General features: G+C 56.0%; 1 protein-coding gene across 4 annotated transcripts in view; it reads left to right on the top strand.

The window, feature by feature from the left end:
* The first annotated feature begins 1,144 nt into the window (after positions 1–1,144).
* The window catches only part of MEF2D (myocyte enhancer factor 2D), a 37,152-nt gene continuing 21,153 nt past the window's right edge, over positions 1,145–17,143 (top strand). For 2 of the 4 annotated variants that reach the window (XM_012449820.3, XM_012449818.3), the window contains exon 1: positions 1,297–1,431. The gene's annotated coding sequence lies outside the window, so the exon portion shown is untranslated. Of the gene's footprint in view, positions 1,432–17,143 lie in introns of all 4 variants that reach the window. The other 2 variants (XM_012449817.3, XM_012449819.3) reach the window with 2 other exon arrangements.

Here is a 17,143-nt window from a genome sequence, read left to right as displayed (position 1 = left end):
AGCAGTGAGACTCCGTCTCCAAAAAAAAAAGAAAGAAAGAAAAAAGAAATCAGGGTGTGTGAAGAACTGAGTGCCCTTCTGTTCTGCAAGGTTCTCTGAGATCTAAGCCAGGTGCCATCATTTCTTTACGCTCCTGGGAGAAAGCAGCAGGACTTGGAAGTAACAGGGATGGTGGAGGGAAGCCTGACGGGTCTGTTGTCCAGTAGGCATGGCACCCACACTCCTGTTGTAGGGCACGTAAAGATTCACCACACCCTGGAGCAGCCAGAAATTTAAAAATAAAAATTTTTAAAGAGCTACTACTGCTTCTTTAATAAGACATTTCTGGGTGTTTCCAGTGAGGTGGAAGGTGGGGGAGGAATTAGGGTCCCGCCCCTTTAAATTGCCCCCTCGGCAGTAAGTGCTGTGGGGCCCCGCAAGCACTGGAGATTAGGTCACCCAAGAACTATGAGCTGTCGCTTTAAATTGCTGGGCGTCTGCCGAGCCGGGCCCTGGGACGGGAGGGGGCCTGTCACAGGTAGAGGGAGCAACTGAGCTCCCTAGGTAACCCCCCAAGAACGTCGCCCTTAAGTGGGGCTTTGTCACACACCAAGTGGGGGAGATGGGAGCTTTTCACCACTTCCAGTCCCCCCCCCCAACTCTCCTGGGGCGCGGGGCCGCGAGGAGGTGCCGAGGTGTCGCGTGTTGAGAATGTGCGTGCACCTCGCACGGCCTCCCCGGAAAGACTCTCCTGGAGCGCCCGGTGGCAGCAGCGCCAGGCGGGCGGGCGGCCGGACGGCGTGCTCCGAGGGGCACCGTGGGAGCAGACCGATCCCTCTAAAGGCCTCTGGGTCTCGCCTCCCTACTTTGCCTCGCTCCGTCCCTTCCTCCCTCCTTCCCGGCAGGCGGAGGGATCCGCGGCTCCCGGCGCCTCAGCCTAGCTTGGGAGGGCGGTGGGGCGGGGGCCGACCCTACCCGGCCGGGCCAGCCCAGGAGAGGCGAGGGGCGGGGCCACGTCCTCGGGACCGCCCCAGCCCCGGCTCCGCCCCGCCACCCCCACAGGTGCCTCCCATTGGCCCCCCCACCTGCCCGTCACCCCGTTTCCCCCACCCCTCAAGCTAGGCTGATCTGTGCCTACGTCGGCCTCGACTCCCGGGGACTGGAGGAGTTACCTTTGGAGCCCGAAAGGAGGAAGGAAGCAAAATATCAACAACAGCCGAGGCGGCTCGGGCGCTCGGCCCCGGTTCCCCGCTTGCCAGCCGCCCGCTGCTGGCCCCCGCGCCCACGACGGGGGCCCAGGCCCCCCGGCGCCGCCCAGGGCCCGCGCGGACGCCGGCCTCATTATTATTCCCCCCGCCCGGAGCTGCGGCTTCCCGGTGTTGAAGATCCCCGGACCAGGGGCGAGGGCTGCCTGCTCTTTGCCGTGACAACCCCTTTCCCCCAGCCGGGCTGGTGAGTAGAGAAAAATAACGCGCCTGCCACTTTAAGAGGCCCCCTCCCCCACCCGGTCCAAGGGTTGGGGTGGAGGGTGGTCTAGACCGTCCCCCTGAGGGGTGGGATGGGGCAGCCCCCCGGCCGGGAGGAACTCGCGGAGCGGGCCGTGTTTTCTGTGGCGTTGGCGGGGATTACCTAGGGGATTGTTTGTGTCAGGGAGTCGGCCGTGGGGGACAAGTGGAGTGGGCTGCAGTTCCCTTGGGTGTTGGGAGTACGGGGTGGGGACGGGCGGATTGGGGGCGCGCCCGCCTGTCCGTGTAGGGGGGTCACGACGGCCCCCGAGTGGTCTGGGACGGGGCGCCATCCTCAGAGGGGGTCTCCGGTGACAGCCGGGAGCGACTGACATTTTAACAGCCGGCCCTCCCTCCCTCTCCCTGCTCTCGCCGCCTGTTCCCTCCTCCTTGGCCCGAAATGGTGCAGAAGGGGGCCTGGGAGGGCGGCGGGAGGGTGGAGGCGGGGGGAGCCGCAGCTGTTTGGGAAGCGGGGGAGGGAGGGGGGATGTTGTTCAGATGACACCGGGGTGGTGGGTTGGGGTGTGTGAGTGTGTGTGTCTCCGGGGCCCGTGTTTGCCGGGTGCCTGTGGTGTTGGGACGCGGAGTCGCCACGAGGTGGGCACGCAGGACCCTTCTTTGGGACCTCCTAGCCCCGCTTCTGAGACCCCTGATGTGGTTTGTCAGCAACCCCAGCTGGAGAACTCCCTGGCCAGAAGTTTGCAGCTGTTCAACATCTGGGCAAGAGTTCTCTAGTCCCTCTCTCCACCTATGGCAGGCGGAGCTGGGCTCCGAGCGGGGGTCTAGGGAGTTTTGGGGGGCTTTTGGGAGGGTGGGCCAAGGAGACCAAGATTCATTTAGTCCCCCACTCCAATGCCAGCGTCTCTTCTACCAGGTTAGGGTCTTAGGGGGATGGGGGAAAGGGGCCCCCTCCCCCTAGTGAATCACGCTGTCCTCTCAGCAGTCTTTTGAGGGCTCCCTTTGAAAGGAAAGCACTCTAGGAGCCACTAACCGGGTTATTCCAGGTTTGCCCTTCTGAGTGGGAGCCTCCCTCTGCCTCCCCTTACTTGGTGCATTGTTGATGGGTTGGGGGAGGGTATAGCCGGTGGGGGGGATCCTGTGTCCCTCTTTGCTGTACCCAACCCCCATTTGAGTTTTCCTCAGAGGCCTGGTTTCTTTGCTTTGGGGTGGGGGTGGCCCTTATCCACTCTTCTTCCTATCCCTTCAGTGGGTCTCCGCAGCAATTGGGGTCCAGCCTAGACTATGGGAAGTTTGCCGTCTGGGGCGGTGACCTTGGGCTGCTCTGGCCTGGAGATAGGAGGGGAGCGCAGGTCAGCCAGAGATTGGGTGTTTTGGCGTTTGGGAGCTGTCCACCTCCCACTCCTCTCCCAACCCCAACAGGAAGGTCTCAATAGCAGAGGAGAGCATTGAAAAGGCACATGTCAGTGTTCACAGATGTCCACCCGCTTGTGGCCGCGGGGTCACACCCGCCCCAGGACTTAGTCTGGCTGTCCCAGCTCCCACGGCCCTGCCTGGGAATGAATTTCCTTCCTGTGGTTTCCCAGTGTGTTGGGCAGGAGATGGGGGTGGGGTGGGACCATTGTGGGAGTGGCTGAGAACCTATTTATATGGGGTGATTGGGGGACACTGGAGCTTATAGAGAGCTCCTTACCCACTTGCCCCAGCATAGGCATTTGAGCCCTTGGGTCTCAGTGATTATATTCTCTTTGTTGTAACTCCCCTGCCCCCACCAGCACACCCTGTATGTTTGCATATATGTGTATATGTATGTGTGTGCATGTACATTTGTAAAGGGAGGGGTCTCTGGTCTCTGGGCAGAAGGGAGGAGCTTTTACTCACTCCTGTAGGGACCAAAGAGGTTGAGTTTTTTACTTGAGATCACACAGCAAATCTGTGTCAGAGCTTTCATCTTTCCACTCTTGCAGGCATAGCTTCATAGCAGGGGGAGATTCTAGGAAGGGAGACATACAGTCCCTGTTCGTGGAAGCCCCAGTCCAAGGGGAGAAGCAGGACCCAGAGAACATCATGATCCTTGTGTTGGGGGATGGGCGTGGGGGATTGGCTAGAGCTTCTGTCTGCTGTACTCAGTGCCTGAAAGAGTAGTGGAGGATTTGGAAGGGTGGCAGGTGCTGTCCATGTCCACCCACTCTGTGCTTGGTGCCCCTGGGCTGGAGGGCCTGGGCATCCTGGCTCTGCCCACTTGGCTCCTGGCTGTTCTCATAGGCTGGGAGATATGATAGTCTTTCTAGCTGGTGTTATATAATCTCTCTGAAGCAGGGTTTTTTTTTTTTTTTTCTTTTTTTTAAATCTTCCCTGGGTCTTTCCTGGGAGATGTGATGGGGAAGAGAAGGCAGAAGGAGACTCCTCAAGTTGAGGGGCTAAAGGATCAGTAGCAAGGAAGCTTGGGGTGGGGGTTGCCTTGGCCCCTGAGGCCTTGGGGATAGGCCCTCATTGATTATGGCCCAACCCTTCCTACTCTCCTCTTCTGACTGTGCCCTCAGAAGGTCCCTCTGCTGTTGGTGTCCCTGGCTTTTATTCCCCCAGAGAGGCCTGGACCTCTGCCCATTTTGTCAACCTTCTCTTCCTGGCCAGCTGGGCCCCCTGCCCTCCCTGGTTGGCACTGGATCCTGAGTCTCAGTGCTTACCCTGGCCTGGTGTGGGCCCTTATTGGACACTTTGCCACTCACCTGAATACTTCTATGGGGACAAGGGAAGTCCAGGAGCAAATGGGTGGGTCCAGCATTTCCCTAGTTGTATTTAAGCCAGGCCCCCTGCTTCTTTGCCCCTCTAGTCCAGAGGATGGTGGCCTTGCTGGAAAAGAGGACTTCAGGGGGCATAGGTAATACAAGCCTTGACCTCTTGGACAGAGGTCATTGTTGGTGTTCATCCAGGTTCTATAAGTGAGTATGAGGATCTGATGTGAGCCTCGAACCCATCAAGGGTCAGGTTCTGAGTCTCATGGCACTGTGACGGTGGGATTCTCCCCATCCCGTGGGACCATGGCTGGGACTCTTGAGGCTCTCTCAGGCCAGCTGGTTTGAGGCAACTATCTTTTTTTTTATGGGGAAGGAGGAGATGGTGGCCAGCCGGCACAGCCTCAGCATCACTATAATCGCTGGTGGCTTTATGAGCCAGTCATGGGGCCGGAGTCCGGCCAACTGTCTGTCCTTCTGTCCCAGTTTGGTGACTTACTCATGGAGGGAGGGGCAGTTAGGTACGAGAAGCTGTGCTCTGGAAGCTGAATGTCTGACTGTATTATGGTTGATGTTGCTGTGTCTATCCGTGATCACAGCAGGTAGGATGGAGCTTAGACTTCAGGAAGAACTTCCCAGTGGGGAAGCTGTGGGGAAAGAGAAATGGCTCTAATTCGGCATAGGAAAGGAGGGGAACTCAAAGCACTTTCTTTTCCAGTGGCTCTCCCAAAAGGCCTTGACCTTTGGCCTAGTGGGGTCAGTGCTGTTTGGATCCTGGAATGTTCTATTTTCTTTTTCTTCTCCCTGCCTGGGGCTGACAGTATTCTGAGGCATTTGTCCTGGAGCTGTGGGAGAGCTAGCCATTAGGCTCCTTTCCCCAGTAGTGGGAGCTAGATGGGGTCCTGTGTAGACAGGCATGCCCAATGCACTTGGCAGGTCCACAGCATTTAGTGGTACACATGCAAGAAGGTGTGCAGCGCATACACACGGGTGTATAGACACCCACAGAGCAGCTGCTGCACTGCGGGAGGTGGGGGGGTAGTGAATGGCAAAGATGATTAAAGGATTGGAGAGTTGGGATGGGGTTGAGGGGACTGGAGGCAAGAAGGCGAAGGGCATAGCAAGAACTTTGAAGAGAGGAGGGCTGACTAGAGCAGGAGGGATTAAGGTTAGACCACAGATGGGCAGGCAAAGCCCTGTCTGCAAAATAAAGAGCATGGCTTGTGAGTCAGGAGCCTTGGCTGACTTCCACCCCTGCCCCTTTCCCCTCCCACACATGCCCCTCTCTATGGTCCTGGCACAGCCTGCCTCTGCCCCTCACACTGACCGTATGTCCCGGGGTAAGTCACTCCTCTCGGGCCCCAGCTTTTCAATGTACAGAGTTTCGCCTTTTGGTGATTAACACCTGGGTGTTTTGGTGGTTTGTCCGTGGTCTCTGTTGCCCTCCCCACTCACCCTGATGAGCAAGGCCACTCTGAGGCATCAAGGCTGCATCTAAGCCCTCTGGCATTTGGAGGTAGATCCTTGGCCTAGGTGATCCCCAAGGTCCTCTTCATCTGACATTTTCCTTTTTCTGAGGCTGAGACTACAAGCCTCTCTTTTCTGAGAGCCAAGTCATGCTTCTGGTTAGTCCTGGCTAGCGTGGGGACAGGGGAATGCATTCATTGATTCTGCACAGGACCCTGATAGCCAAGGGGGCGGGAGGCACTTGTGCCTGTCTGACTTCTCTTCTTTCTGCTGTAGGCTGGGAGGGGAGGGACATGTCCAAAGCTCTGGCCTGTCGCTGGCCACACCCAGGCGGGACCATATTTACTCATTTAAACTACCCTCCCAGGAGGCTCTGGGCTCTAGGCCTGTCACTGACCTTGGCTTGGTGCCTCTGGCTGGGTGCTCTGGCCACTCTCCTAGGAGTTGGGCAGCTCAGGAAACCATATAGAGGGAGCTCTTTTTTTGTTTGCCCCCTGATCGAGGGAGCTCTACCCTCAGCATTACCCGACTTGCCCAAGTTTCCAGTATACTTCGTAGGCCAAAAACCAAAGCTTTTTTATTTGTATTTTTTTTGAGGCAGGGTCTTGCTCTATTGCCCAGGCTACAGTGCAGTGATGCCATTATGACTCACTGCAGCCTCCCATTCAAGTGATCCTCCTGCCATAGCCTTCCAGGTAGCTGGGACTCCAGGTGTGAGCTACCTTGCCCCACCCACAAACCAAAACTTTTGAGATCCCAGTGGAGAGAGGTGACAGGTTTTCAAAAGGGAGGAAGGAAACTTCCATTTCTTATGTTCCTGTGTGCCAAGCTTTGTGCTGAGCATGGGAACGTAAGAAGACTGTTTCTCTCTACAACTGTTTTTTAGAACTGGGAAACTGAGTCTCGGAGATATAAGTGACTTATTTAAGCTTTGTAGTTATGAGGTATAAAGGGCTTTTGTCTGAGGTTAAAGGAGAGATCCCGCCCTGCAGGATGAGGCAATGGAAAGGAGGCCCAAAGAGACCTGAGAGAAGGAGGAGAAACCGAAGGGAAGAGAAAACTAGGATTTCTCCGCCAAGGGCAGAGGATCAGGGTTTGGTGGCAAGGTGAGGGGGTATTGCTTTGACTTGAGTGTCATGGAGAAAGCCCCTCAAAGCAAGGGTGTGAGGGCAGGAACAAATGACACTCAGAGACCCCTCCTCGTATCCCTGTGAGCTGCCGCATGGGATGAATGAGGAGAGATGCTACAGTGGGAGGACTTGGAGCACAAGAGGCCGGGCTTGTCTCAAGGCAGACACAAGGCCAATGTGAGCCTCCCAGGCCCAGAGCTGGGGAGTTGGCCCTGGAAGGAATGTGCTAGAACTCCCAGGTGGAGGGAGACCCCCTTCCACTCCCATCCAGGTCATGAGCTGAAGCCGTGCCTGACAGTCAGTCTTTCTCTGCCCTTTATTTCTGGTGACCTTGAGCAAGTCCCTGTCCATCTCTGTGAGTTTCCATACCTGTGAAAGGGAGGTGATGCTCCCTGCCTCACATGGGAAAGGAAGGAGGTTCCATCAGGAAAAGTGTGATGGTTGCATCTTTTTTCTCAGTCCTTCAGCCCCAGCCTGGCCCGGGGACTTGCCTGCTGAGGCAGCTACCCAGAAACTGGGGTGGGGCAAGCAATGCCTTTGGTGTCCGGGGTAGGGATTGAGAGGCCTGGAGGGTTCCTCCTGGCCTAGGGCTCTGTTTGGCCCTGGGATGGGTTGGGAAGCTGGGCCCAGCCCTGCCCTCCCCGTGCAGCCGTCTCCTTGTCTCAGAACCTGCCTCCTCCACACTTAGCCCCACGATGTTGCCAGATTCCTCTGGCTGCATGCTTGCTTACCCCTCGTGATTCTCTCATCCTCAACCCACCAGCAAATACCTAGGGTTGAGGGTTGAGAGAACAAAGAATATAAGAGAGCCCATCCCCGACTTCAAGTAGAAATGCGTGGCAGGAGGGTGGAGTGGGGAGAGGGGGGCTTGGTCTCTTTTCCTGGGGTCTTCCCACTCCAGTTCAAGTAACGTGGAGGCAAGGGAATGGAGCAAGGGGTTTGAGGGCTGACCTCAAACCTTGAAATTTTCCCTTTAGAGCATGCATGTATTGTGTGTTTGGTGAGGGATGATGGTTGGGGATAGACCAGAAGGATGAGATGATCTGGAAGCGAGTCAGACCTTCCTGTCACCTCTCTCCTTAAGCTCTAGGCCCCTTTCCTCCAGCTGCCACCACTGCCTCCTCTATGCTGAGTCTCCTTATGCAGGCCTCTGGGGCCCATGATGGCTGGGTGGGGACAGGTGTCCTGGCCCAGCTGCTCCCTCTTGTCTCCCCGACCTGTCAGCCTGGGGGTGGGGAGCTAAGGGGGAGGGGAGATAAGGGAACCGCTCAGCCCCTCACCTGTTCCGAGGGGTGGGTCCCTGGTTGTTAAGTATAGCAGGGGGGTCAAGAGTAGACAACAGGCAGGACTTCCCCACAGAAGGAGAATAGCACCAGATCATAGTAACGGCAGGGAAACCTTGGCAGGTGGAGGTCCTCGCTGGCAAAAATCTGAGGGGTCCCTGCACAGCATCCTCATGAAAGGGTGAAACGCCAGGTATTGGTAAGGGGCATGGATTTGGGGACATGTATTTGCATAGCCTTGTGCAGGTACTGCTGTCCTCACCCCCTTCCCTCTGGGCACCCCCTCCATCTGGCTGGGCATCTTAGCCTCACCTGGCACCTTTCCTGAAAGCAACAAGCTAATCCTGTAAGAGCTGCCTGGCTGGCCGCCTCAGCAGGCCCACGCAGCCATGATGCCCGCCCTCCCTCTGCTGCCAGGGGCTTAGAGGACTGTCCTTTGAGTTAGAAGGAGACCCAGCCATTGCCCTGAGCGGCCCCTTTAAATCCTCGGTGGCTTCTCGAGGTCATGATGTCTCTAGGAGGATTTGCTTTCTCTGATTGGATTGGCCTCTTTCGGGTCCCGTGTCATCATCGTAGGTGAACGCTTCATGTTCTCCATCTCGCCTTTCCTCATGATCGGTGCTGTCCAGTTTGAGGACCCAGGCCTTGGGTTCTCTCCCCTTTCCTCATGATCGGTGCTGTCCAGTTTGAGGACCCAGGCCTTGGGTTCCCTCCCCTTTCCTCGTAATCGGTGCTGTCCAGTTTGAGGACCCAGGCCTTGGGTTCCCTCCCCTTTCCTCGTAATCGGTGCTGTCCAGTTTGAGGACCCAGGCCTTGGGTTCTCTCCCCTTTCTTTGTTCTCATGTCCCAGCAGTCAGGGCTCAGAACCCCTTCAGAATCTGCTTCAGCCAGAGCAGCCCTGTCTCAGTTCTGTGGGTGAGAAGAAAGGATCTTGCTGCTTTACACAAGGGAATGAACACTGCCCAGGAGAAAATGCCCTTCTGAGACTGTCTGCTGCCTGCCTTTCCATTTTTTTTCTCTTCAGCCTGCTCTTTCTTTGGCCAGGGGCCCACACTTCTCATTACCCCATGCGCTTATTTCCATGGGAAGTCCCTCCCCTGATCTAACCATTAGCCTACCCGCTGCAATGGCAGGCAGCCCAGGCCTAGCACTGGCAGCATTATGCTCATTCCAACGGCTCTCAAGCCTACCCACCCCCAAGGCCCCAGCTGCCACTTTCACTTCTGTCTCCTGAGACCCCAGAGGGAAGTTGGGTTGGGGAGGTGGAAGGTGACACACTAACCGTCCCAACTGCCCCCACCTCTCCTCAGCCAGGGCTTCTGATGCCCAGGGGCCCCCATCCACTGCTCTCGTTTAGATGACCCAAATGGGTTAGGTAACGGTGGAAGGACTGGCGGCAGTGGGAGGGATGGCAGTTAGATAGCAGGAAGGACTTCCCAGGACTGGAGACCACTGCTGGGCTTCATTGTTCCAGAGGGTGTGGGAGAGGTGTAGATACTCTGAACAAATGTAGGTCAGACTTAAAGGTAGGTGGGAGACTGGTTGTCCACGGCTCCCATTGGTTGAGGTACAATGCTGGGGCCTCCATGCCCTCCCACGTGTCAGTAGCCTCACATGCTCGGTTGGGGGGCTTCTGACAAAGCAAGCTTGAGCCCCAGAGATTACTTTGAGTCCAAGGACTTAGCCCTGAGGAGTTCTTTCTGTAGTATCTATCCTACCTGCTGTCCTGGGCCATCTCCTCCCATCCTGCACTGCGGATGGGTTTTGGAAATGGAGACAGAAATGGAAGTAAAGGACAGCTCACCTCCATCCTCCTGCTGCTGCCCCGACCTTGGCACTAAAGAAGGGAATGGGATTCTTCTGCGACACTCTGAGGCAGTGGCAGAGCCACACTTCACCCTGTGAATCTTACCAAACTCCTCTAGCTGCCATGCTTGCTTATTCCTCGTGACTTCACACCCCTCCCCCGTCCCCGCCTAGACAAGAGTAGGGGACCCAGTTGGACTGAGAGTTCTAGACTGTATCACTGGGGGTATTTATAAATTCAGGAATGCTTTCTGGAGGGGAAAGATGGGAGCAAAGGCCTGAGGTGCCAAGAACTCCACTTGGTGTCCACAGGTGCCTAGGGATACTGAGTAAGGGTGACCCAGGTCCTGGAATGGGAAGTTGAGCCTGAAAGAATAAGGTCAGAGACACTATGCAAATCTCATGCAAATGAGCGGTGGTGAGTCACTGCAGCTCGGCCTGCTGGGATGGAGTATGAAGCCAGCCTTAGGCTTGGGTTCTAGAACTGGTCCCACCAGTGACCATAACAGTGACCTTGGGGTAGTCGCTGCTCAGTAACCACAAGCAGGAGGTGGGTCTGATGGGCATTCCTGTGTGAGGGGATTGGGATAGCTGAGCCTCTGCCACGAGGGCCTTGTGTGCCCCACTTGGGACTTGTTCTGGCTGACCACAGCCTTTGTCAGCCCTGGGCCATCTGTTTAGAAGGCACCCGCCCCTTCACCAGCCCCATCCTGACTCTTCTAGCTCCCTTGTTGCCCAGCCAGGCCATCTCTTTAGTTCCTCTCCATGAATTACACAATTCTGACCTCCCTTCCCTTTGGGCCTCCCCAGAGAGCTTAAGAGCTGTGTGTTTGGGCCAGAAGGGCATCTGGGTACTTAGTCCACCCAGCTACTTAGAATACTGGCCAGTGGGGTGAAGCCTGTAGAAGGCAGTGACTTACTCAGGATCACACCTTAGACCCGAGCAGGGACTAGAACCCCAGTATCCAGAATCCCAGCTCAGAGTCCCCATATTTCCCTAAGCTATTCATTGCCCTACCTCACCCATCCCATTTCTACCGGGACGCAATCTCATGTTGCCCCCTGATAACTTCCTGAGATCAGTCTGGGTAGCTCTAGGAACTTGTAGCGGGTGGTTACCTAGGAGCCAGCCCAGAGGCCATAAGGGGAAAGTCAGAGCTGGAGTGGGAAGTGCTGGACCCTGGGGGACAGGCTGCTGCCTTTTAGGGAGCCAAACGGCCTCACAGCTGCTACAGGAAGGATGAGAGCTAGACTGCAGGAAGGACAAGCTGGGGTGGGGAAGACATGGAGGAGGCTCAGGAGACAGACCCTCACTGGTGAGGCATCTCCTGGGCAGAGAACAGGATGACCCCATCCCAGGAGACTTGCCAGGGAGAAGAGGGTGGGAAGCCTAGGGTGGGGCCCCGGAGAGTTGTCCAGCGGAAGCTGCGGGGAGGGCTCAGCCCTGCTCTCCATACCGGGTGCTCCCCTTGACAAGTCAGTTCCTGTCCCTTAAGCTGAGGCTGCAGGGCCTGCCCCCTACTTGAGTTTCTAGGGTGCCTGGGGCCTGAGACCACCCCCTGCCCCAGGCCCAGCTTTCCTGGACTGCCCGCCCCCACAGCCCGACAGCCCGCCCCTAGGTCCCCTGTCGGTGAGTTAAAATTAGCTCAGTGCCCAGGCTAAAAATAGCCCCTGCCCAGCCCTGAGGCTGCTGGACTGGGGGAGGGGAGTCCCTGAGGGAGGGAAAGATGGTGGGAACCAGGGATTTGGGTAGTGAGCCTGCCAGACAGAACTTTGAAGGGTTGGGGCTGGGGCCCTGCCTTTGAGATCAGACCCTAGAAACACTCTGGGGTCAAGAAAAGAGGCTGCTGTGGGAGGGGGTGGGGACAGAGAGGGAACAGAGAAAGGAGCATGAGAGGGAGACCAAGAGGAGCCCAGGAGCAGGGGTGTGGGGAGCAGGCCCTGCAGGAGGGGGTGTGAGAATTGGGCTGTGTGTGGGATTGGGGAGAGGGACAATGTGAGGCTCCCACCTTGACTCAGCCTTCAGAGGGGTAATGCCCCCACTTCCTTTGTGAAGGAAGAGCTCACTATGGGAACCATGGAATGATCCTGGACCATCTTGCCGGGGTGTTTGGGTGGCATCACCAGGTTTACCTTCCCACTGCATCGCCCAGAGCTCCTTAGCCTGTGTCTCTGCACTAGGGAAGAGATCCCAGGGCTGAGAGTGGGAGAGGGAATGACTAAGAACGTTGTGAACCTGGGAGTAGACTGGGTATTAAGGTAGGACCTGGGGATCAAGCTGGGCGGCCGTGGTCCTTGGTCCTTACCTCTGCTGCCTCTCAGGGCCAGCCTGCCTGCTCTGGGATGCTCCTAGTGGGGCTGTGTCTGGGCCCAGTCCAGGCTCCCAAGGGCCCCCTTGCCTCTCCCTGCCCTTGCCTTGGGTGGGACCTGCCCCTCCCTTGTCCGTCTCTTGGCTGGACTGCAAGTTCTCAGAGGGCAGTGGTGGTGTCCTGTTGAGTTATTCCCCCAGCGCCGGGCCAGGAGTCAGTCCTAGAAGCAGTTGTTGAACCTGCTTCTTGTTCTCAACCTGCCTCTCTCTGCTTTGTCTCTGTGGGTCTCCTGCACCTCCCTCTCTCTTCTAGCCCTCTCCTTGTCTGTCTGTCTCTGCCCCATACTGCCTTCTAGCCTCGCTGCCTCTTTTTCTCTGCCATCTTTCCTGTGTCTGTGTGTCTGTCCCCGCTCTGCCACCCTCTTCTGTGTCTGCCTCACCCACGCCTCCTCCCTCGTTAGTGAGCAGGCTGCTTGAGGCCGCCTGACTGTGGGGGTGACAGGTGGATTGGATTGTCACCCCCTCCCCCAGCGCCTGCTGCTTATTTCATGCCCTGCAGCCCAGCCACAGGGAAGGGGCGGGAGGAGGGATGACAGCTGTCTCCAGCGCCTCCTGCCTTCCCCTCCAGTCCTCAGCCTGCAGCCCGGAGCAGCCTGGGAGGGAGAGATGAAGGCCTGCCTAATGAGAGCTCCCTTTCTCACCATGTGGAAGAGCAGGTTGAAGCCCACTGCTCTGTGATGTGAGGCAGCTCACTCAGCCTCTCTGGGCACTGCTCCCTTTTGACCTGTGCTGGTATGGGAGCTCTGGAAGCAGATGCCCGGTAGTTTCTTTGAACCTTGGGACCACTAGGATGGGAACAGGTATGGGTGGAAAGATATAGGGGAGAAGGAAAAGTAGGTAGTCCCCTGCCAAGAGCAAGAAAGAGAGGATGGAGGCTGGCCATCAGAAAGGAATTCTTCTGCAGCTCGTGGGAAGGACAGCCCTGCTCAGCCCTGCTGCAGCTGCAGCTCCAGGAAGGCTGCCCTGACCTCTCTCACCACTCTCCCCACTGGCCCCAGGCCACCCTCACACAGGAACTGAGATAACATCATTCTGAAACCCGAGAATGGTTTGAATATTGCTCAGGTACCAAGAGGTGTTGCACTGGGGGAGGCAGGGACCTGTTTCTTCTCCCATGCCCCCTCCAAACCAGTCCTCCTTTAGGGTACATTTTGCACATCATTTGTACCTCATTTGCGTGTAAACACAACCCACAGGTTCTAATTGGGTCTGTAGCTGAGCTTGGAAAAATGACTATCAGTGGGGTCCTTCTGGATCCCCCCGGCCCCCTCAGCTCTCCTTCTTGTCAAGGGTATTGTCAGATGGGCCATCTGCCCTGCATCCTCCCTGCTCTCCATTTGTGAAGGCCTCTCCTGAACCACCCTTCTCCACAGTTGGTGAGTCAGTGCCCGCTTGCCTGGGGCCAACCCAGATGTCCTTCTCCCCCTGTCTTTGCTTCTCCCATATCCACCAGGAAGGCCCTGCCTCTGCCTGTCCCAGCACCCTACCATGAGGTTCACCCTGCCCCACCCTTGTCCTGCCCATGGAGTCAGGTGAATCAGAGTCAAGCAGCCAGAGCCTTTAGAGCCTTTGAAGGGAACTTTTGGTGACATAGATACTGTCAGCCCAAGGAGTCATAGCTGTGGCCTGAGGTCAGGATTGGACAGGCCCTGGGGCCATCAGAACAGGAAGGCTATCCTGACCAACCCCCTGTCTCTTTGGTAGCCCAAGCCCTTCCAAGCCCTGGGCTCCAGATACCAGGCAGGATGAAGGAGAAAGGGTTAGAAGAGAAGCAGCCAAAGGCCAGATCATCTGTGAGGGCTTCCTAGAGGAGGAGTAGATCAGACAGGAGAAGAATGGGGCCAGGCCAGGCTGGAGAGGAGACATTCACATCTGGAGAACAGATGCCCAGGCCTCTGGCTCCTGCCAGTTGGTTAGGTAATTAGGCAGAGGGCTAATTAAGGAAGTCCAGGTGTTCATTAAAATCTCCCTATTTGGGTTGGAGGGAAGCTTAGCCAGCATAGGCCTCCACATCTTGGATAGGGTCAGGTTAGAGGGTATTTTGTGCCCACCTAGGCCCCGGCCACTCCTTCTTTCAAAGTCAGGGTTGAGTTCATGTTCTGGCCCCAGGGCTTTCAAAGACCCTGCAGCAATGTGGAATGGATAGCAGAAGGAAAAAAAGGTCAGTACAGACTGCGCCTGCTTTGTAGAAGGGTTTGTGGTTAGATAGAAGGAAGGACTTTCCAAGGCAGGGGCATCTCCTCCTCTGGCAGTATTGGCACAGAGGTGGGAGCAGCAGTGGGGAGAGGGCCCTGGGAGGCATAGAAATATAAAAAGTGCTTTGGGCTACCTTGGTAGGGATTGAGTATAGATGGGGTCTGGTCTTTTTAACCCTGAGTTCTCTCTGTCAGACGATGCTCAGTGAATCTCTGTGGCTTCCCTGCCTTCTCAGCCCTGATCCCTCTCTCGTCCCAGCTCCCCCAGCATGAGGCGGGGGTGGGGGGGGCGGTGTAGGAGATCAGCCAGGGAGCTGGTTGCCAGGAGACAGTTGCCTAAGCAACCCCATCCTCTCCATCTCTATGTGCTCAGGGCTGCTCCTTAGAAGACTTTGGAGTCTCACCCTCTGTACCAGCCAACCTGAGGGTGGGGAGGGTTGAGGACTAGGATAGCAGGGGTGGTTGGAGGGTGGATGGTGTCCAAATCTTCAGGGGCAGTTAGGAGAGGAAGGGTTCTAACTCCACAAAGGATAGAGTGAGAGGAACTGGTACTGCAGCAAGACTGATGGAGGTTAGACTGCAAGAAGGACTTCTCACAGCATCACAACAACGAAGTCATATTTTCTTCTTTTCAGCAGACATTTCCTGAGCTCCACCCTATAGGAGATAGAGTAGTGAAAAAGACAGATGTGATTCCTGCCCTCATGAAACTTCTGTCTCGTAGAGAACCCAGAAGCACAGAACTGTGATTATTCACAATTGTGATAAGTGCTAAAAAGATTGCGGGAGTGACTTTTCTGAGGGTCATGAGAACAAAGAGAGACTTCTCTTCCCGTTTGGAGGAAGAGGCAGTATTGGTCATAAGCTGACAGAGGTTACATCTCAGCAAGAATTTGTTTAGGAACAAAAGGTGGTGCGAGGGAGATAGTAACGGGGAGAGAGGGAAGGCAGATGCTGTGAGCTAGAGGAGCCCAGCAGTTCCTGCATTTACCAGTCTAGATTGAGTTTTCAAGGCTGGGCCAGAGAATCCCATTTAAAAAGCCAACTATTTGTAGCCCCCCCGCCGTTACCCTCTGTGTCCCCTTCCTTACCTTCCCCGCCAAAGCCCCCACCACTGTAGCTCTAGAAAGTACGGTCTTTGGATTGCACCGGGAAGCAGGGGAGCTTAAATCCCTGGGCTGGAGCCTTTGCAATGGGAACTTGGCAGACGTTGGGGTCACAGGTGAGGAGTGGGGCCTCTGGAGCTGATTTGGAGCTCAGGTGTCTGCTGGGCCGCTCGGGATTGGCTAGGCTGGTGCTGCTCTTGTCCCAGCATGTGCATGGGGTACCAGTAGAAGGGCCAGGGCCCATGGAGCACTTTGAGGACAAAGAGGAAGGGAGGAGGCCAGACAGGTGGCTCACACCTGTAATCTCAGCACTTTGGGAGGCTGAGGCGGGAGGATTGCTTGAGCCCAGGAGTTCAAGACCATCCTGGGCAACATAGGAGGAGACTCTGTATCTACAAAAGTCAAAATATTAGCTGGGCATGGCGGTACACACTCATGGTCCCAGCTACTTGGAAGATGGAGGCAGGAGGATCACGTGAGTTCAAACCAGCCTAAGCAACATAACCACACCCTGTATCTACTAAAAAAAAATTATTAATAAATTATCTGGATGTGGTGGCACACACCTGTGTTCTCATCTGCTTGGGAGGCTGAGGCCGGAAGGTTGAAGCTGCAGTGAGCTGTGATTGTGCACTCCAGCCTGGGCAACAGAGCAAGACCCTATCTTAAAACAAACAAACAAAAAAACAACAACCAAAAAAAAATAAAAAGGGCAAGGAGTCATTTGAAGAGCAATGCATTTGATTGTTTTCTGTGGATATCCAGGCAAAGCAGAAACTCTCCAGCTAGGCTGGGGAGCAGTCTTGGTAATGGGGCCGGTATTCCCAGCTCCTCCCAAATTCATAGATTCCTTATCTTCCCTCTCCCCCTGCCCTCATGACTAAGAGACCAAGGCTGAACTTTAGCATCTACTGTGGTACCATAGGGGCCGTGTTGAGTGGGGCTGGAAAGACTCCAGGGAAACTCAGCAGCCGTTGGCAGTGGGAGCTGGGAGTAGAGGTAGGAGTTGTTTTCCGTCATCAAACACCTCTACCCAGGTAGTGGGCGGTGGGGTGCAGGGGATCAGAATAGTGGCTGGGGGTCTACATCCCTGGACTCTGCAGTAGAGTCTCTGAGCATGGGGCTCTATGGAAGGGGAGCTCTGGAGGGGAGGGCTTGACTTCTCTGGTCCAGGCTCCTCCCAGGACCTCAATAGAGTGACGTTAGAAAGCACAGGCCCCAGTTCACTGTCCTCCAACACCTTACAGAAAGCTCCACTTTGGGGCCGGGCGCGGTGGCTCACACCTGTAATCCTAGCACTTTGGGAGGCTGAGGTGGGTGGATCACCTGAGGTCAGGAGTTCAAGACCAGCCTGGCCTTCATGGTGAAACCCTATCTTTTAAAAGAAAAAAAAAATGTTTAGAAAAAAAGAAAACTCCACTTTTGATGCAAGGAATCATAGCTGGAGGGGCCCTGAAGTCATTCTGTGCCTCCATCCCATCCTGGGCCCTTCTAGTCCTCGAGGACCCACCCAGCCTGTGTAGGCACTGCCCACACCGGAGAGCATGCACCTTTGCTGGCTCAGGCTGTGCTGCCATCCCTGAGCCTCCTCTCATCCTGTGGTACCTCCTG

The sequence above is a fragment of the Aotus nancymaae genome, unplaced genomic scaffold, assembly GCF_030222135.1.
Source record: "Aotus nancymaae isolate 86718 unplaced genomic scaffold, 86718_ANA_hifiasm-v0.15.2.pri h1tg000108l, whole genome shotgun sequence".
In the NCBI taxonomy this organism is placed as follows: domain Eukaryota; kingdom Metazoa; phylum Chordata; class Mammalia; order Primates; family Aotidae; genus Aotus; species Aotus nancymaae.
This window is presented reverse-complemented; position numbering and strand designations above follow the sequence as displayed.